The sequence below is a fragment of the Nelumbo nucifera genome, chromosome 4 (genome assembly GCF_055504915.1).
Source record: "Nelumbo nucifera cultivar China Antique chromosome 4, China Antique-T2T, whole genome shotgun sequence".
In the NCBI taxonomy this organism is placed as follows: domain Eukaryota; kingdom Viridiplantae; phylum Streptophyta; class Magnoliopsida; order Proteales; family Nelumbonaceae; genus Nelumbo; species Nelumbo nucifera.
Window position 1 is genome coordinate 62,061,002 of NC_142652.1, and position 21,815 is coordinate 62,082,816.

A 21,815-nucleotide genomic window follows, 5' to 3' on the forward strand; every position below is an offset into this window, starting at 1 on the left:
GGAAAAACTCATATGATGAGTGGATATGATCCTTCACAGAAAGGTGGTGGGGTTATGCAGCTGAAACAATTGACTCCATGCACCCTATGTGATTTCCCACATTTCCAGAGACAACCCGTAGTCTCCGTCACTGAGAAAGGAGGAAAATCTCAAAGATGAATAAATGGAAATGAAACGTAGGTTAAAATCCATATCTATGAAATAAACATGAATCAAATTAGGTTGTGGACTGATGTTTGCTCTTTTATCAGAAAATGTCAAACGGACAATTTGCAAAGCTGCTTGATGACAACAAGCTGAAGGGCCCAAACTATGCCAACTGGTACAAGAACCTTATGTTGGTCTTAACCTTTGAGAAATTGGACAAGGTAGCCAAGAATCCTGCTCCGGATCGTTCAGGAGATAGGGCTTCTGAGGCGCGGAGAAGAGAATACCAAGAATGGGAGGAGAAAAACTCCCTTGCCCGCTGCTATATCATTGCCTCCTTGGACAACCCAATTCAGAGGCAGTTCGATCAGATCGAACTTGCTAAGGACGTATTGGACAGTCTCAAGACAATGTACGAAGAGCAGAATTGTTCTACTCGGCAGAAGGTCTTGAAACAGTTCATGACCACGCAGATGTCCAAGGGCCAACAAGTTCACGACCATTGTTTCCGGATGATGGGTTATATCAACGAACTGGAGGCTCTTGGATCCGGGCTGGATCTGGTAACACAGATCGATGCTATTCTCAACGCTCTGCCTCCATCCTTTAATCCATTCATCATGAATTACAACATGAACAAGCTGAACGTCAGCTTGCAAGAACTCAGCAATATGTTGCAAAGGGCCGAAGAATTGATTAAAAAGGATGAGACCATTGCCATGCTTGTTGAAACTGGCAAATCGGACAAGAAAATGAAGGCAAAGAGAAAGCCCCAGAAAAAGGCTACCAAACCCAAGAAACAGAGGAAGGACAAGGCATCAGATGCCTGTCATTTTTGCAAGAAGACCGGCCAGTGGAAAAGGAACTGTCCTGCCTACCTGGAATCCAAGAAAGGTATTTTCGAAACTTGTGTTATAGAAACCAATCTATTGGTAGCTTCTGTGTCCTGGTGTATTGACTCTGGGGCTTCAACTCGTGCGTGTACCTCACTGCAAGGGTTCAAGGTATGCAGAAGGCTGAGTGAAGGAGAAGTCATGCTCTACTTGGGGACTACTGCAACTGTTGCAGCCGCGGCCATAGGAACCGTGGAGTTACTTTTTAGAGAAGGAACTATTATACTGAAAGATTGTCTTTATGTGCAAAATTTAGGGAGAAATTTGATTTCTGTCTCAAAATTGTGTGCATATGGTTATTCTGTCTTCTTTAGTAATACGAATACTATTAAAAGAAATAACAGATTCATCGCATACGGGGAACTGGAGAATGGTCTCTATGTTCTACATCCTTCTCTAGAAACTTACATAACCAAAACTACGTCGGCTGAAATCCCCAAGAAGAGAGAAAGTCATACAGTTAATCCCACGTGCCTGTGGTATTACCAACTTGGCCACATCGGTGTTGACCGAATCCCAAGGTTGGTAAAGGATGGTCCTTTGGATTTTCTAACTGTAGAAGATCTTCCCACTTGTGAGCCTTGCTTGCTGTTAGACAGTTTTGTATGCCCTTAGCTTCAATCAGAATGATGTACTTTATAAGTTTATTGTAAATGAATAAAGATACATATTTGATTCATGTTCCCTTGGTATGTTTCTGTGTAATACCCTTAAACTGGACATTTAATGAGACTCGTGTCAGTTTAGAATGTTCACAGCCGGTGGGTCAGTCTGGGGAGACCTATCCTGACAAGACTGACACTGTGGTGCCACCAAGTCGGTTGGGGTGGCCTGTCTCAGCTGCCAGGGTGAGACCCTAGGCACATACAGTGTAGGATTAATTGAATCTTTGAACTGGACCAGATTTCCAGTATTGCCCTGGACCTTGGAGATTGATGGGCAAAACTGGAAAGTTACACCCGACCCCTAGACTCGATTATGATACTGCACTAGGTGTCAGATTGGGCTATCTTTGATGTACCAATCAGTGAGATCCTTAGCGGGGGTCAAAACCTGGGTATGTTGGGACAGTCTGAGAATTCATCTGAGTGGGTGATCATAGTGACAGGATCAGCCCCTTTATCGGACAAAGGTAATGATCGGGGATGCACTCTCACTGATGGAAACCAAGACTGCCGGCAGCCGATTTCAACCGTTGAGATTTGTTTTGCAAAATATATTTTATATAAGTTATAAAAGAATATATATGGTTTCTAAAATGTTTGCAAGAAGGTTTTAATTCCCTGGATCCATATGAGTGGAGAGTGCAACACTGTTCCTTGCAGCCGAGGGAGAGGTCCTCTCTTGTCGGGCAGTGTATGATCATTATGGGCTGAGAGGTTAAGTGTAAGACCATTGAGGATAATACCTGATGGGCTAATCTTGCATCAGCCCACAGTCCCTGGGTGTTACAAGGTGGCTTGGCCCAGGGACCTCTTAGGGTAAGTGTTGGGCCCGTAGAGCCCATTTGATGGGTTTCAGGGGGTGCGCTGTCTTTAATAGTGTATTCGGCCAGGCCTTGTAACAAAGGCTGGGCCGAACCCAAGTGGCTGATGTGTAGATCAATGCTTGGGTCCCACGCCATACAAGGAAGCCCAACTGGGCAGCAGTTAAGAGGGTTAAGTGAGCACATAAGCTTAATGGGCCTAAAGCCCATTTCGAACTGGGCTGTTTATTTAGTTAATAAAGGGGCGAAATCTGAAGTGGATCAGCTAATAGGATTGGGCTTAGACCCTATCCACTTAGAGAGTCCAAGATCTAAATAAGATTTAGATCTGGAAACCTCCTAATCATATTAGGAGATGGCTGATCTGATCTCCAGAAAAGATAAGGATTATCCCTTATCACTTAAAGGGACTTCTAACCCAAATGTGATTTGGATTAGCAACTCCTAATCTGATTAGGAGCTGATCCCTTTAAGATTATAAAAGAAGAAGGGGGCGGCAGCCTAAAAATATGCACACAGATCATCATGTTTTCTTTAGTGCTGAAATCAAGAAGAGAGAATTCTGCTCCCTGCAAATACTCTTTTGCCACCTCCCTGTTCTTGCCGCCCTGTTTGCCAGTTCGATGTCCAGTTGTGGGAGAAGTCAAGATTGGATCTTGACATCAGTCCTTTGAGAAAGGATTGAAAGGAAGCTGTGCTCACGTACCATCTTGCTGATTCTTGCAAAGGACAGAGTTCTTGGAGAAGAACACTGCTAATTCTGCTCCACCTCCACTGTGCCACCTTCAGTGGGAGCAGTCTTTGGATCCTTCCTTGGGCGTGAACACCTTCGTTGGGAGATATTACTTCTCCGTATCAGGTATAATCCTTCCCACTCCTTTTTGGTTCAGTTTATGGTTCAAGATTGATCCTTGAAAATATGATTTTCTAAATAGGGAATACGATTCCCAGTTGAAGGGAGAGAAAAATTTTTGAAATTCGCCCCTTATTCCGCAATCTTTGGGCGTCCATAGGATGGATCTCTCATCCCTTCAGTGGTATCGGAGCCATGTTCAAATCTTGAACCAGTTTGTTTCAGATCTGAACCTACGCAAATGGGCAGAAGGTGTTCTACCCGATTTGCGCAGATATGGGTTTTGGGAAATTTTGTTCCCAAAATTAATGGGCGAATAATCTGAAATTAATTTTATATAAATCTGATTATTATTTAGAATTGTTCTTTATGATTTTCTTGATTTATGGGCTGTTCGTACAAGAGGAGATCGAAATCTTGGTTTGCGCGGGGAACCTGCAAGATTTGCAGTTTCTTGCTTTATTTATTACATTTGGTCTGTAAATATTTTTTTTTATTTTCTAGACTCAATGTATAGGTATTTGATCTGTTGTAATTATTAATAGAAATAGGATTTCTATTTATTTTAATTATGGATCGAAGATGGCGGCGCAGAAAGGGAGATTTCGCAGAGAAGAAGATTTCGCAGATGGGAGAATCGCCATCTGCGATTTGTAGTTTGTGAAACTGCATTCTGTGATCTAACCTTTGTTTTGCAGGATGGATTGTGCGAACAGCCCTGATTTACTGATTCTTGTTTTTCTTTTATCAGTAATTAATTTCAGATTATTTTCTTGAATTAAAGATTTAATTAAAAATCAAACCCTAGACCCATTCGAACCAAGATTGGTTCAAACTATTTGGACCAAATCTAGGGTTTAATCAAGGCTGAAAGTCAGCCCTAATTTTCCCACTAATGGGCCTAAGGATTGATATTTAATTAAATGGTTAATTCGGCCCAACCTGTAAAGGCCCAGTTTTAAACAGTTAAAACTACTAAAAGCCCACCTAACCCTTAAAAGCTATATGGGTTGAACCATTCAGCCCATATACCTAGATAATGTTAATGGTTAATATTATCGATTTAAAATGGGATTCAAATGGGCTTTACAGATAATTAATTGATTGGATCAATTTATCCCTGCATGTGATGTATGGATGTGTGATGTGCTACATACATGGGCCATAAGTACTTGGCCCATGCTCAATCGACAGTGGCTCTTTCGCACACCATGGCTGAATGCACATCATTGCCATGGTGTCCCTTTTGGTCATTGGATGACCTCCCTCAATGGTGGGCCCCACACCTCATCATGAGGTCTCGTGCGGAACCCTAGCCGATTTAGGCCCACCAAAATCTGGCTTTATGAAAGTCAGTGAGAGCCACTTTGGTTTGACCTAAAGATAGAACTAGGGCGTAATTATATGTTCCCTCCAGATGATATGAGTGCATGTGATAGGGAGATTCATATGATGAACTCTCTAAAGGCCTTCCATCATTAGCACGAGGATGGGTCCTTCAGTAATGAGGAAACGCACCAGAAAATGGGCTATCCATTTGCTATTAGGCTTGTCTAAGTGTTTCATAAGATGATAGGGGCGTCATAGACCGATGTGGGAGGGGCTTCACCAGAAAATGGGAACTCTCTCACGGTACCTTGGCGTTCACGAATATGATGGGTAAGCACTCACTGGACAGAAAGGTTTACCTGAAAATGGCTATGAACCTTGTCTGACAGAGGCCAAAGGGAAAACTCATATGATGAGTGGATATGATCCTTCAGAGAAAGGTGGTGGGGTTTTGCAGTTGAAACAGTTGGCCTCATGCACCCTATGTGATTTCCCACATTTCCAGAGACAACCCGTAGTCTCCATCACTGAGAAAGGAGGAAAAGCTCAGAGACGAATAAATGGAAATGGATCGTAGATTAAAATCCATATCTATGAAATGAACATGAATCAAATTAGGTTGTGGACTGATGTTTGCTCTTTTATCAGAAAATGGCAAACGGATCATTTGCAAAGCTACTTGATGACAACAAGTTGAAAGGCCCAAACTATGCTGACTGGTACAGGAACCTTATGTTGGTCTTAACCTCTGAGAAATTGGACAAGGTAGCCAAGAATCCTGCCCCGGATCGTCCGGGGGATAGGGCTTTTGAGGCCCGAAGAAGAGAATACCAAGAATGGGAGGAGAAAAACTCCCTTGCCCGCTGCTATATCATTGCCTCCTTAGACAATCCAATTCAGAGGCAGTTCGATCAGATCGAACTTGCTAAGGACGTATTGGACAGTCTTAGGACAATGTATGAAGAGCAGAATTGTTCTACTCGGTAGAAGCTCTTGAAACAGTTCATGACCGCGCAGATGACCAAGGGCCAACAAGTTCACGACCATTGTCTCCGGATGATGGGCTATATCAACGAACTAGAGGCTCTTGGATCCGGGCTGGATCTGGTAACTCAGATCGATGCTATTCTCAACTCTCTGCCTCCATCCTTTAATCCATTCATCATGAACTATAACATGAACAAGCTGAACGTCAGCTTGCAGGAACTCAGCAATATGTTGTAGAGGGCCGAAGAATTGATTAAAAAGGATGAACCCATTGCCATGCTTGTTGAAACTGGCAAATCGGGCAAGAAAAGGAAGGTGAAGAGAAAGCCCCAGAAAAAGGCTGCCAAACCCAAGAAACAGAGGAAGGACAAGGCATCAGAAGCCTGTCATTTTTGCAAGAAGACCGGCCACTGGAAAAGGAATTGTCCTGCCTACCTGGAATCCAAGAAAGGTAATTTCGAAACTTGTGTTATAGAAACCAATTTGTTGGTAGCTTCTGCGTCCTGGTGTATTGACTCCGGGGCTTCAACTCATGCGTGTAACTCACTGCAGGGGTTCAAGGTAAGCAGAAGGCTGAGTGAAGGAAAGTCACACTCTACTTGGAGACTAGTGCAACTGTTGCAGCCACGGCCATAGGAACCGTGGAATTATATTTTAGAGAAGGAATAATTGTACTGAAAGATTGTCTTTATGTACAAAATTTAAGAAGAAATTTGATTTCTGTCTCAAAACTGTGTGCAGATGGTTATTCTGTCTTCTTTAGTAATACGATTACTATTAAAAGAAATAACAGATTCATCGCATACGGGGAACTAGAGAACGGTCTCTATGTTCTACATCCTTCTCTAGAAACTAACACAACCGAAACTACGTCGGTTGAAAACCCCAAGAAGAGAGCCCGTGATACAGTTAATCCCACGTGTCTGTGGCATTACCGACTTGGCCACATCGGTGTTGACCGAATCACAAGGTTGGTAAAGGATGGTCCTTTGGATTTTCTAGCTGTAGAAGATCTTCCCACTTGTGAGCCTTGCCTACAAGGCAAGATGATGAAACGGCCATTTAACGGTAAGCCCGAAAGATGTACAGGCACACTTGACCTAATACATACTGATGTATGTGGTCCCCGGAGTGTGCGGACACGAAATCAACACGTGTATTTCATCACCTTCACAGATGATTTTTCACGATATGGTTACGTGTACCTAATGAGACACAAGTCTGAATCCTTTGAAAAGTTCAAAGAGTTTAGACAGGAGGTCGAGAAACAGTTAGGGAGAAAAATTAAAGCCCTTCGATCCGATCGAGGTGGCGAATATATCTCTGACGAATTCAGGGACTACTTAAAGGACAATGGGATAGTATCACAATTAGCTCCTCCTGCTACACCACAACTTAACGGTGTTTCAGAGAGGAGGAATAGGACCTTATTAGATATGGTCCGGTCGCTTCTCATACACTCAGAGTTACCCACATCCTTTTGGGGTTACGCATTAGAGACTGCGATTTACGTGCTGAATCGGGTTCCAACCAAATCGGTTCCGAATACTCCATATGAACTTTGGACCGGAAAGAAACCGAGTGTCAAACACTTGAAGATTTGGGGTTGTCCAGCACACGTTAAAAGAATGAGTGCAGACAAGTTGGAATCTAAGACCAGTCGTTGCCTATTTGTAGGCTACCCAAAAGGCTCTGTACGTTACCTTTTCTATGACCCAAGTGAGCAGAAAGTGTTCTGCAGTCGAAATGCGCAATTCTTGGAAACCGACTATATCCTGGACACCCATCGTTAGGAAGTTGTTTTTAATGAGGAAAGCTCAGGAGCAGTGGGAGATGTCTCACAAGTTCCAGGTAGTGACCAACTTAGAAGATCCACTCGGGCATCCAGGCCACCAGTCCGTTATGGTTATGACCAGGATAGTTACCTGGTGGAAACCTTGACTAGTGAGGAGGATCCCGTGACTTACGCGGAAGCTATGTTGGACATAGATTCCCAGAAGTGGGTGGTGGCCATGAAGGCAGAGATGGACTCAATGGAGACCAATGGAGTATGGACTCTAGTAGATCCGCCCTCCGAGGTAAAGGCAATCGGTTGCAAATGGATTTACAAGAGGAATAAGGGCCCCGATGGTAAAGTTGAGACCTTCAAGGCTCGTCTGGTGGCGAAAGGGTACACTCAGAAAGAGGGCATCGATTATGAGGAAACCTTTTCGCCTGTGGCCATGCTTAAATCCATTAGGATCCTGCTAGCTGTAGCAGCATACCATGATTATGAGATTTGGAAGATGGATGTCAAAACTGCATTCCTGAATGGAGATCTTACTGAAGATATCTATATGCAGCAGCCACAAGGCTTCATTGCTGCAGGTCAGGAAAACATGGTATGTAAACTTAACAGATCCATATATGGGCTTAAGCAAGCTTCTAGAAGTTGGAACATCCATTTTAACGCTGCTGTCAAATCGTTTGATTTCGAGCAGAATCCGGATGAACCCTGTGTCTACAGGAAGTCCAGTGGGGATAAGGTTACCTTCTTGGTTCTGTATGTAGATGACATTCTACTCATTGGGAATGATGTAGGAATGTTTACTACGGCGAAAGTATGGCTTTCATAGCAATTCTCCATGAAAGATCTTGGAGAAGCCTCCTATATACTGGGTCTTCGACTCTATAGAGATAGATCAAAGCGGATAATAGGATTATCCCAATCTGCTTACATTGACAAAATAGTCAAAAGATACAGCATGGAAAACTCGAAGAAAGGAAATGTTCCTTTTAGACATGGTGTCAATCTCTCTAAGAAGATGTCTCCAAAGACCTCTGAGGAGATCGAGAGCATGAAAGACGTTCCTTATGCCTCTGCCGTTGGGAGCATCATGTATGCCATGCTGTGCACTCGTCCTGACATTGCTCAGGCAGGGAGTGTAGTAAGCAGATTTCAGAACAACCCAGGGCAGGAGCATTGGACTGCTGTGAAAAACATACTTAAGTACCTTCGAAGGACAAAAGAGTTTTGTCTGGTGTTCGATGGTAGCTCACTGTAGATCCAAGGGTATACAGATGCCGATTTCCAGTCAGACCCAGATGATAGAAAGTCTACATCTGGATATGTTTTCACGATAGAATCGTGTGTTGTTTGTTGGAAAAGCAGCAAACAAGGGTCCACTGCAAACTCCACGACCGAGGCCGAATACATTGCCGCAAGTGAGGCTACCAAAGAAGCTGTGTGGATGAAGAAGTTCGTTCACGAGTTGGGAGTTGTTCCGTCTAGCACATCACCCATCCCATTGTTGTGTGACAACAATAGAGCCATTGCTCAGGCTAAGGAGCCACGAGCCCACTCGAAGTCGAAGCACATCGAGAGGATGTACCACGTACTGCAGGAGATTGTTGGTAGGGGGGACGTCCTGATTCAGAAGGTAGCGTCAGCAGAAAATGTAGCAGACCCATTGACAAAGCCACTATCACAGAAAGTGTTTGAGAAACACGTGGAAAGCATGGGACTCCGGCTTGTACCTGATTGGACCTAAGTGCAAGTGGGAGCTGTTAGACAGTTTTGTATGCCCTTAGCTTCAAACAGTATGATGTACTTTATGAGTTTATTGTAAATGAATAAAGATACATATTTGATTCATGTTCCCTTGGTATGTTTCTGTGTAATACCCTTAAACTAGACACTTAATGAGACTCGTGTTAGTTTAGAATGTTCACAACCGGTGGGTCGGTCTGGGAGACCTATCCTGACAAGGCTGACACTGTGGTGCCACCAAGTCGGTTGGGGTGGCCTGTCTCAGCTGCCAGGGTGAGACCCTAGGCACATACCGTGTAGGATTAATTGAATCTTTGAACTGGACTAGATTTCCAGTATTGCCCTGGACCTTGGAGATTGATGGGAAAAACTGGAAAGTTACACCCGACCCCTAGACTCGATTATGATACTGCACTAGGTGTCGGATTGGGCTATATTTGATGTACCAATCAGTGAGATCCTTAGCGGGGGTCAAAACCTGGGTATGTTGGGACAGTCCGAGAATTCATCTGAGTGGGTGATCATAGTGACAGGATCAGCCCCTTTGTCGGACAAAGGTAATGATCGGGGATGCTCTCTCACTAATGGAAACCAAGACTGCCGGCAGCCGATTTCAACCGTTGAGATTTGTTTTGCAAAATATATTTTATATAAGATATAAAAGAATATATATGGTTTCTAAAATGTTTGCAAGAAGGTTTTAATTCCCGGGATCCATATGAGTGGAGAGTACAACACTGTTCCTTGCAGCCGAGGGAGAGGTCCTCTCTTGTCGGGCAATGTATGATCATTATGGGCTGAGAGGTTAAGTGTAAGACCATTGAGGATAATACCTGATGGGCTAATCTTGCATCTACCCACAGTCCCTGGGTGTTACAAGGTGGCTTGGCCCAGGGACCTCTTAGGGTAAGTGTTGGGCCCGTAGAGTCCATTTGATGGGTTTCAGGGGGTGCACTGTCTTTAGCAGTGTATTCGGCCAGGCTTTGTAACAAAGGTTGGGCTGAACCCAAGTGGCTGATGTGTAGATCAATGCCTGGGTCCCACGCCATACAAGGAAGCCCAACTGGGCAGCAGTTAAGAGGGTTAAGTGAGCACATAAGCTTAATGGGCCTAAAGCCCATTTCGAACTGGGCTGTTTATTTAGTTAATAAAGGGGCGAAATCTGAAGTGGATCAGCTAATAGGATCAGCTAATAGGATTGGGCTTAGACCCTATCCACTTAGAGAGTTCTTGGAGAAGAACACTGCTGATTCTGCTCCACCTGCACTGCGCCATCTTCAGTGGGAGCAGTCTTTGGATCCTTCCTTGGGCATGAACACCTTCGTTGGGAGATATTACTTCTCCGTATCAGGTATAATCCTTCCCACTCCTTTTTGGTTCAGATCTGGTTCAGTTTATCGTTCAAGATTGTTCCTTGAAAATATGATTTTCGAAATAGGGAATACGATTCCCAGTTGAAGGGAGAGAAAAATTTTTGAAATTCGCCCCTTATTCGGCAATCTTTGGGCGTCCATAAGATGGATCTCTCATCCCTTCACTTGCAAGGCAAGATGACTAAACGACAATTTAACGGTAAGCCTAAAAGATGTACAGGCACACTAGACCTTATACATAGGATGTGTGTAGTCTCCTAAGTGTTAGGACACGCAATCAACATGTGTATTTCATCACCTTCACCGATGATTTTTCACGATATGGTTACGTTTACCTAATGAGACACAAGTCTGAATCCTTAGAAAAGTTTAAAGAGTTCAGACAAGAGGTCGAGAAACAGTTAAGGAGAGAAATTAAAGCCCTTCGATCAAATCGAGGTGGCGAGTATCTCTCTGACAAATTCAGGGACTACTTAAAGGACAATGGGATAGTATCACAGTTAGCTCCTCCTACTACACCACAAATTAACGGTGTTTCAGAGAGGAGGAATAGGACCTTATTGGATATGGTCCGATCACTTCTCATACACTCAGAGTTACCCACATCCTTTTGGGGTTATGCATTAGAGACTGCGATTTACGTGCTGAATCAAGTTCCAATCAAATCGGTTCCAAACACTCCATATGAACTTTGGACCAGAAAGAAACCAAGTGTCAGACACTTGAAGATTTGGGGTTGTCCAGCACACATTAAAAGAATGAGTGCAGACAAGTTGGAATCCAAGACCAGCCGTTGCCTATTTGTAGGCTACCCAAAACGCTTTGTAGGTTACCTATTCTATGACCCAAGTGAGCAGAAGGTGTTCTGCAGCCGAAATGCACAATTATTGGAAACTGATTATATCCTAGACACCCTTCGTCAGGAAATAGTCCTTGATGAGGAGAGTTCAGGAGCAGTGGGAGATGTCCCACAAGTTCCAGGTAGTGACCAACCTAGAAGACCCACTCGGGTATCCAGGCCACCAGTCCGTTATGGTTATGACCAGGATAGTTACCTGGTGGAAACCTTGACTAGTAAGGAGGATCCCATGATTTACGCGGAAGCTATGTTGGACATAGATTCCTAGAAGTGGGTGGAGGCCATGAGAGCAGAAATGGACTCTAATAGATCCGCCCTCCGGGGTAAAAGCAATCGGTTGCAAATGGATTTACAAGAGGAAGAAGGGCCCCGATGGTAGGGTTGAGACCTTCAAAGCTCGTCTGGTGGCGAAAGGGTACACTTAAAAAACGGGCATCGATTATGAGGAAAATCTTTTCGCCTGTGGCCATGCTTAAATCCATTAGGATCCGGCTAGCTGTAGCAGCATACCATGATTATGAGATTTGGCAGAAGGATCTCAAAACTGCATTCCTGAATGGAGATTGTACTGAAGATATCTACATGCAGCAGTCGCAAGGCTTCATTGCTGCAGGTCAAGAAAACATGGTATGTAAACTTAATAGATTCATTTATGGACTTAAGCAAGCTTCTAGAAGTTGGAACATCCGTTTTGACTCTGCTGTCAAATCGTTTGACTTCAAGCAGAATCCGGATGAACCCTATGTCTACAGGAAGTATAGTGGAGATAAGGTTACCTTCTTGGTTCTGTATGTAGACGACATTCTACACATTGGGAATGATGTAGGAATGTTAACTATGGAGAAAGTATGGCTTTCACAGCAATTCTCCATGAAAGATCTTGGAGAAACCTCCTATATACTGGGTCTTCGACTCTATAGAGATAGATCAAAGCGGATAATAGGATTATCCTAATTTGCTTACATTGACAAAATAATCAAAAGATACAGCATGGAAAACTCCAAGAAAGGAAATGTTCCTTTCAGGCACGGAGTCACTCTCTCCAAGAAGATGTCTTCCAAGACATCTGAGGAGATTGATGGCATGAAAGACGTTCCCTATGCCTCTGCCGTAGGGAGCATCATGTATGCCATGCTGTCCACTCATCCTGACATTGCTCCGGCAGTGAGTGTAGTAAGAAGATTTCAGGCCAACCCAGGGCAGGAGCACTGGACTGTTGTGAAAAACATACTTAAGTACCTTCGAAGGATAAAAGAGTTTTGTCTAGTATTCGACGGTAGCTCACTACAGATGATAGAAAGTCTACATCTGGATATGCTTTCACGATAGGATCGTGTGTTCTTTGCTGGAAAAGCAGCAAACAGGGGTCCACTGCAGAGTCCACGATCGAGGCTGAGTACATTGCCGCAAGTGAGGCTGCCAAAGAAGCCGTGTGGATGAAGAAGTTCGTTCACGAGTTGGGAGTAGTTCTGTCCAGCACATCACCCATCCCGTTGTTATGTGACAACAGTGGAGACATTGCTCAGGCTAAGGAGCCACAAGCCCACTCGAAGTCGAAGCACATCGAGAGGAAGTACCACGTACTGCGGGAGATTGTTGGTAGAGGGGACATCCTGATTCGAAAGGTAGCGTTAGCGGAAAATGTAGCAGACCCATTGACAAAGCCACTATCATAGAAAGTGTTTGAGAAACACGTGGAAAGCATGGGACTCCGGCTTGTACCTGATTCGACCTAAGTGCAATTGGGAACTGTTAGACAGTTTTATATGCCCTTAGCTTCAATCAGAATGACGTACTTTATGAGTTTATAAAAGTGCAAATTTGATTCATGCTCCCTTGGTATTTTTGTTAGACAGTTTTGTATGCCCTTAGCTTCAATCAGAATGATGTACTTTATGAGTTTATTGTAAATGAATAAAGATACATATTTGATTCATGTTCCCTTGGTATGTTTCTGTGTAATACCCTTAAACTGGACACTTAATGAGACTCGTGTTAGTTTAGAATGTTCACAGCCAGTGGGTCGGTCTGGGGAGACCTATCCTGACAAGGCTGACACTGTGGTGCCACCAAGTCGGTTGGGGTGGCCTGTCTCAACTGCCAGGGTGAGACCCTAGGCACATACAGTGTAGGATTAATTGAATCTTTGAACTGGACCAGATTTCTAGTATTGCCCTGGACCTTGGAGATTGATGGGCAAAACTGGAAAGTTACACCCGACCCCTAGACTCGATTATGATACTACACAAGGTGTCGGATTGGGCTGTCTTTGATGTACCAATCAGTGAGATCCTGCGGGGGTCAAAACCTGGGTATGTTGGGACAATCCGAGAATTCATCTGAGTGGGTGATCATAGTGACAGGATCAGCCCCTTTGTCGGACAAAGGTAATGATTGGGGATGCACTCTCACTGATGGAAACCAAGACTGCCGGCAGCCGATTTCAACCGTTGAGATTTGTTTTTGCAAAATATATTTTATATCAGATATAAAAGTATATATATTATGGTTTCTAAAATGTTTGCAAAAGGTTTTAATTCCCGGGATCCATATAAGTGGCGAGTGCAACACTGTTCCTTGCAGCCGAGGGAGAGGTCCTCTCTTGTCGGGCAGTGTATAATCATTATGGGCTGAGAGGTTAAGTGTAAGACCATTGAGGATAATGCCTGATGGGCTAATCTTGCATCTACCCACAGTCCCTGGGTGTTACAAGGTGGCTTGGCCCAGGGACCACTTAGTGTAAGTGTTGGGCCCATAGAGCTCATTTGATGGGTTTCAGGGGGTACACTGTTTTCAGCAGTGCATTCGGCTAGGCCTTGTAACAAAGGTTGGGCTGAACCCATGTGGCTGATGTGTAGATCAATGCTTGGGTCCCACGCCATACAAGGAAGCCCAACTGGGCAGCAATTTGGAAGGTTTTTGAGTACATAACCTTAATGGGCCTTAAGCCCATTTCGAACTGGGCTGATTTGATCAGTCATTTAAAGGGGGCTAATTCTGAAGTGGGTCAGCTAAAAGGATTGGGCTTAGACCCTATCCACTCAGAGAGTCCAAGATCTAAATAAGATTTAGATCTGGAAACCTCCTAATTAGATTAGGAGACAGCTGATCTGATTTGCAGATAAGATAAGGATTATCCCTTATCACTAAGGGACTTCTAACCCAAATATGATTTGGATTAGCAACTCCTAATCTGATTAGGAGCTGATCCCTTTGAGATTATAAAAGGGGAAGGGGGCGGCAGCCTTTTACATCATCAATAGCATTCTTCTCTTAAAGAAAGAGAGATTAAGAGATTTCCTGCATACTGTGAATTCTCTCCTGCCGCCACCTTCCTGCTTTTGCCAGTCCTTCAGTTCGATCTCCAGTTCCTGGGAGCAATCAAGATTGGATCTTGATTTCAATCTTTTAGGGAAAAGATTGGTTGGAGCTGTACTCAAGTCGTCCAATTGATCCTTAAGAAGGGTCAAGTTCTTTTGGAAGAACGTTGTTGATTCTGCTCCACCCTGCACTGCACCATCTTCAGTGGGAGCAGTCTTTGGATTCTTCCTTGGGCGTGAACACCTCCATTGGGAGATATTACATCTCTGTATCAGGTATATTCCTCTCCCATTTTTTTTTGGTTCAGATCTGGTTTAGTTTTCGGTTCAAGATTGATCCTTGAAAATATGATTTTCTAAATAGGGAATACGATTCCCAGTTGAAGGGAGAGATAAAATTTTTGAAATTCACCCCTTATTCCGCAATCTTTGGGCGTCCATAGGATGGATCTCTCGTCCCTTCAATTTTTCTGTGTAATACCCTTAAACTGGACACTTAATGAGACTCGTGTTAGTTTAGAATGTTCACAGCCAGTGGCTCGGTCTGGGGAGACCTATCCTGATAAGGCTGACACTGTGGTGCCACCAAGTCGGTTGGGGCAGCTTGTCTCAGCTGTCAGGGTGAGACCCTAGGCACATACAGCGTAGGATTAATTGAATCTTTGAACTGGACCAGATTTCCAGTATTGTCCGGGACCATGGAGATTAATAGGAAAAACTGGAAAGTTACACCCGACGCCTAGACTCGATTATGATACTGCACTAGGTGTCGGATTGGGCTGTCTTTGATGTACCAATCAATGAGATCCTTAGCGGGGGTCAATACCTGGGTATGTTAGGATAGTCTAAGAATTCATCTGAGTGGATGATCGTAGTCACAGGATCAGCCCCTTTGTCAGACAAAGGTAATGATCGGGGATGCACTTTCATTGATGGAAACCAAGACTGCCGGCAGTCGATTTCAATCGTTGAGATATGTTTTGCAAAATATATTTTATACGAGATATAAAAGTATATATATTACGGTTTCTAAAATATTTGCAAAAGGTTTTAATTCCCGGGATCCATATAAGCAGAGAGTGCAACCCTGTTCCTTGCAGCCGAGGGAGAGGTCCTCTCTTGTCGGGCAGTGTTTGATCATTATGGGCTGAGAGGTTAAGTGTAAGACCATTGAGGGTAATACTTGATGGGCTAATCTTGCATCTGCCCACAGTCCCTGGGTGTTACAAGGAGGCTTGGCCTAGGGACCACTTAGGGTAAGTGTTGGGCCCATAGAACCCATTTGATGGGTTTCAGGGGGTGCACTGTCCATAGCAGTGTATTCTGCCGGGCCTTGTGACAAAGGCTGGGCTGAACCCATGTGGTTGATGTGTAGATCAATACTTGGGTCCCACGCCATACAAGGAAGCCCAACTGGGTAGTAGTTAGGAAGGTTAAGTGAGCATACAAGCTTAATGGGCCTAAAGCCCACTTCGAACTGGACTTATTTAATAAGTTAAATATGGGCGAATTCTAAGATTGTTCAGCAGATAGGATAGGGCCTTAACCCTATCCACTCAGAGAGTCTAGATCTAAATGTGATTTGGATCTGGAAACCTCCTAATTTGATTAGGAGAAGGTTGATCCAATCTACAGATAAGATAAGGGTTTATCCTTATCACCTAAAGAGATGTTCTGATCCAAATAAGATTTGGATCAGCAACTCCTAATTGGATTAGGAGTTGATCCTTTGGGGTTACAAATAAGGAGAGGGTGACAGCCTTTAGAGAAGATATACTCACATCATCTTCAGAGCTGAAATCACAGAAGAAAGATTTCTGCAATCCCTGCAAAGATTTTTCTTGCCGCCTCCATCCTACATTCGCCAGACATCCAGTTCGATCTCCAGTTGTGGGAGAAGTCAAGAATCAATTTTGACATCAGTTCTTTGAGAAAGAATTGATAGGAAGTTGTTCTCACGTGCCATCCTGCTGTTTCTTGTGAAGGACAGAATTCTTGGAGAAGAATACTACTGATTCTACTCCATCCTGCACTACGCCATCTTCAGTGGGAGCTGTCTTTAGATCCTTCCTTGGGTGTGAACACCTTCGTTGAGAGATACTATTTCTCCGTATCAGGTATAATTTTCTCCTACTCCTTTTTGGTTCAGATCTGGTTCAGTTTATGGTTCAAGATTGATCCTTGAAAATATGATTTTCTAAATAGGGAATGTGATTCCCAGTTGAAGGGAGAGAAAAAATTTTGAAATTCGCCCCTTTATTCCTTAAGATTTGGGCGTCCATATGATGGATCTCTCATCCCTTCAGAGCTTTCATAAGCTTCCTTGCGAAGTTCTTCCAACTAACTTAATTGCAGAGCCTGATGGGATCTTGAGGAAAATAAGAATTATCATATTTTTATCCCTAAATATTCAGTCTATTATACTTAATTAGTATTTAATTGGACTCATTATTCTTGTATTTTGATTTAGGGCATGAAAGAAGGCGTCAAGAAGAAAAACAAGGCTAATTGGGCAATTTTGCATAGTTTTAGTGCCGCTTAGTAATCTGAGCATAACTCTCCCATCTGGACTCTGATTAAAATGATTAAAGATGCATTGGAAAGATAAGGAAGAACTCTACAACTTTCATGTTTTGAGTTTTGATATATTCAGACGGTATCATAGTCAAAATCGGTCCTGAAGTCTGAGAAAATTCGTAGGGAAGCCCAATTCGTAGTAGAAGCCCAACTCGCAGAGAAGCTTTGCGGCGGCCCAATTCGTTGAGGAAGCCTAATACGAATTCAAAAATAAGAAACTGCAAAGAGTCCTATTAGATTTAATTTTCTGATGTAATTCTAGAAAGATAAATGAGATTGAGATTACTAGATAAGAGATAAGGATAGGATTAGATTAGGACTTTCTATTTTTGAGGAAGAACTCCAAGAAGGAGTTGGAAACAGCCCCTCCTCCTAAAGCTATATAAAGGGGGGGTGGACTAGCACCAGGGCATCAATCAATTTCTGGAGCAATCAAGGAGAAATCCTCCAAGAGAGCTTCAGCCTTCAAGAAAGTAGTCGGCAACGCAGGAGGAGAAAAGGAGGAAGGCAGCGGCAAGGAGAAGAAGTTCATCAATCTCAACCTCAAGGGGCGACATCATGAGTTCTTTATTATACCTTGTTTGTTTAACTTCCTTTATGATGAACTAATCTATTTGTAGCTAGGGATGTGGAAAGCCTAACCACGACCATGGATTGATTTTTATTTAATTCAGCTAAGCTGTTTTTATTTTCATATTGTCTATGAGTTATTATGCGAAATGCAATTAGGAGCTTGGCCACCTCCTAGTTGAATTGGTTTATTTGAATGAACCAGAAGGGGAATTCATATAAAAGACTAAATAATTCATAGTGTGAATTGAATGGTATATAGGAATATATATACATGATTCATCTGATGACACAGGTTTTTCATAGAACTTAATGCATTTTCTATCTCGAGAACCCTAATCGAGGGATCGAAAGGTTATTTGATAGAAGTAGGTCTGATATATCCTGGGAGGGAATATCAGATAAATTAGAAAAGACTTTAGCTTATGAAAATAATAAATCATCTTGGTTAATTTAATAAATTGATGTTCATTGGGATGGTTAGGTGGACCAATAGTCCTAATGCTTTCAATTAAATCGTTGCAAGTTCAGTCATTGATTGCCTTGGTTTTTATTTCTGTTCTTTCTTTTTCTATCTTTAATTTTTAGTAGTTCCTATTGTTAGAATTCGGTTGTTCAAATAATTGAGGGAAGCTATAGTTCTAATACTTATTTTGTTAAATCCTCATGGGAACGATATCTTTATACTACTTGATAACTAGTGCACTTGCTAGGGTTATATAATTATAGCTATCAGATCTAGCTTGGGTTAGATTGAAATTAAACTTTTTGATGGCCCAATAAGCCTAATGTTCCAATTCTACAGGAAGATGACAAGCTTTGCCAAAGACTAGCCTATAAGGAGACATTCCAATGGGAGTTTTATACACCATCCGATAAGCCCAAAGTGCACCATCCAATATGTCCGGCCAATCTTTTCGGTCAGGCCTAATGGATTATCCTATCTCTGATAGTTCTTGGGTGAGTCCCGTACAAGTCGTGCCCAAGAAAGGGAGTATGACCGTTGTCCCAAATGAAAAAAATGAACTCATCCTAACTAGAATTGTCACCGGGTGGTGAGTATGCATTGACTATAGGAAATTAAATGAAGCCACCCATAAAGACCACTTTCCTCTCCCATTCATGAACCAAATGTTAGAGAGGCTAGCCGAGCATGAGTATTATTGTTTCTTGGATGGATATTCAGGGTACAATCAGATCCCAATTGCACTAAAGGACCAAGAAAAGACCACCTTCACTTGCCCTTATGGTACCTTGCATACCAAAGGATGCCATTCGGATTATGCAATGCCCCAACAACCTTTCAGCGGTGTATGATGTCCATATTTTCTAATATGGTTGAAAATTTTATTGAGGTTTTTATGGATGATTTTTCAGTTTTTGGCTCTTCATTTGATACATGCTTGAATAATTTGGAACAGGTGCTTAGGAGATGTGAAGAGACACATCTAGTTCTGAACTGGGAAGAGACACATTAGCTGAATGCCTACAAGTATTCAACACTTTGAAAGACAAGTTGATCAATGCACCCATCATGATAGCGCCAGATTGGACACTTCCATTTGAACTGATGTGTGAAATGACTGACTCAGCCGTAGGAGCTGTTTTAGGACAAAGAGTGAACAAACATTTTCAACCGATTTACTATGCTAGTAGAACCTTGAATGGAGCACAACTAAATTACACCACAACAGAAAAGGAGCTACTAGCGGTAATCTTTGCACTTGATAAGTTTCGTTCATATCTGATTTTGTCCAAAGTTATTATGTACACAGACCACTCAGCATTGAGGCACTTTTTTACCAAGAAAAATTCAAAGCCAAGACTGATCAGGTGGATCCTACTGCTGCAAGAATTTGACATTGAAATACGAGACATGAAGGGTGTTGCAAACCTGGCTGCTAACAATCTCTCCCGGTTGCACAAGGTAGGCTCAAAAGAGGAGAAAACCAGCAACATTCGAGAAGAATTTCCGGATGAACAGTTGTACTCCATTCAGGAATATTCATCTCCTTGGTATGCTGATTTTGCAAATTATCTTGTTGCACAAGTCATCCCTCCTAACCTTTCACAACAAACAGAAGAAGAAATTCTTTTCTGATGTAAAATACTATTTGTGGGAGGAACCCTTTTTGTACAAATTATGTGCAGATCAAATCATAAGGAGATGTGTCCCCGAGGAGGAGATGGAATTGGTACTCCAATTTTGCCATGATAGAGAAGCAGGAGGACATTTTGGAGCTAGCCGCACCGCACCCAAGGTCTTGTAATCAGGTTTTTATTGGCTGACATTATTCAAAGATGCCCATAGGTATGTGTCCACACGTGACAAATGCCAAAGAACAGGTAACATTTCCCGACGGAATGAAATGCCCCTTTCTAATATCCTAATTTGTGAAATTTTCGATGTCTAGGGTATAGATTTTATGGGACCCTTCCCGAATACTTTTGGGAATAAGTATATCCTCGTTGTTGTTGATTATGTGTCTAAATGGGTGGAAGCCATGGCTTTACCCACAAATGACTCTAGGAGGGTAGTACATTTCCTGAAAAAGCTTTTCACCCAATTTGGCACTCCTCGAGCTATAATTAGAGATAGGGGAACTCATTTCTGCAACACCCTCTTTGAACGGGTAATGCAGAAATATGGAATTAAACATAAATTGGCTACCCCCTATCACCCTCAAACTAGTGGCCAAGTGGAGTTGGCTAACAGGGAGCTCAAAAAAATCCTAGAGAAGACCGTAGCATCTGCCATGAAAGATTGGGCCATCAAATTGGATGATGCGTTATGGGCCTATAGAACTGCATATAAAACACCCCTTGGCATGCCCCCATTCAGGTTGGTCTTTGGTAAAGCATGTCATTTACCGGTCGAGTTAGAGCATAAGACCTATTGGGCACTAAAATTCTTAAATTTTGACATACAGGCCATGGATGTTAAGAGGCGGTTGCAATTGAATGAAATTGATGAATTCAGACTTGCCGCCTATGAGAATGCCAGGGTTTACAAAGATAGAATTCAAAGGTGGCATGATAAGAACTTGCTGAGACGGGATTTTCATGTAGGCCAGCAAGTGTTGTTGTACAATTCCCGTCTCCGCCTGTTCCTAGGCAAGCTGAGATCCAAGTGGTCTGGACCTTTCACAATTACACAGGTTTTTCCCCATGGGACCGTAGAGGTCACCCACACGGTTCAACGCACATTTAAAGTAAATGGTCAACGTCTGAAACCATATTTGGTGGGCGGCACAGTGCCCCCTCCATCCACTCTCTATCTAGACAACCAATGACCCTCCTAAAGGGATGAGAGATCCATCGTATGGATGCCCAAAACTTGCGGAATAAGGTGGGCAAATTTCAAAAAAATTTCTCTCCCTTTCAACTAGGAATCGTATTCCCTATTTAGAAAATCGTATTTTCAATGATCAATATTGAACCATAAACTGAACCAGATCTGAACAAAAATAGTAGGAGAGGAATATACCTGATACAGAGAAGTAATATCTCCCAATGGAGGTGTTCACGCCCAAGGAAGGATCCAAAACTGCTCCCACTGAAAATGGCGCAGTGCAGGATGGAGCAAAATCAGTAGTGTTCTTCTCCAAGAACCTAGTCCTTCGCAAGAAATAACAGGATGGCACGTGAGCACAGCTTTCTATTAGTCCCTTCACAAGTAACTGATATCAATATCAAATCTTGACTTCTCCCACTCAATTGGAGATCGAACTGGCAAGGTAGGCGGCCAGAAAGAATTTCGTAGGGTTGCTTAATTCTTCCTTCTGTGATTTCAGCTCTAAAGAGGATGTGAATGTGTGTCTTCTAAAGGATGCCGCCCCTTCCTTCTTTTGTAACCCTAAAGGATCAGCTCCTAATCCCATTAGGAGTTGCT

At 42.9% G+C, this 21,815-nt stretch overlaps 1 pseudogene; it reads left to right on the forward strand.

The window, feature by feature from the left end:
• Positions 1 to 21,216, forward strand: part of LOC148800596 (uncharacterized) — a 68,972-nt pseudogene extending 47,756 nt beyond the window's left edge.
• Positions 21,217 to 21,815: the final 599 nt, after the last annotated feature.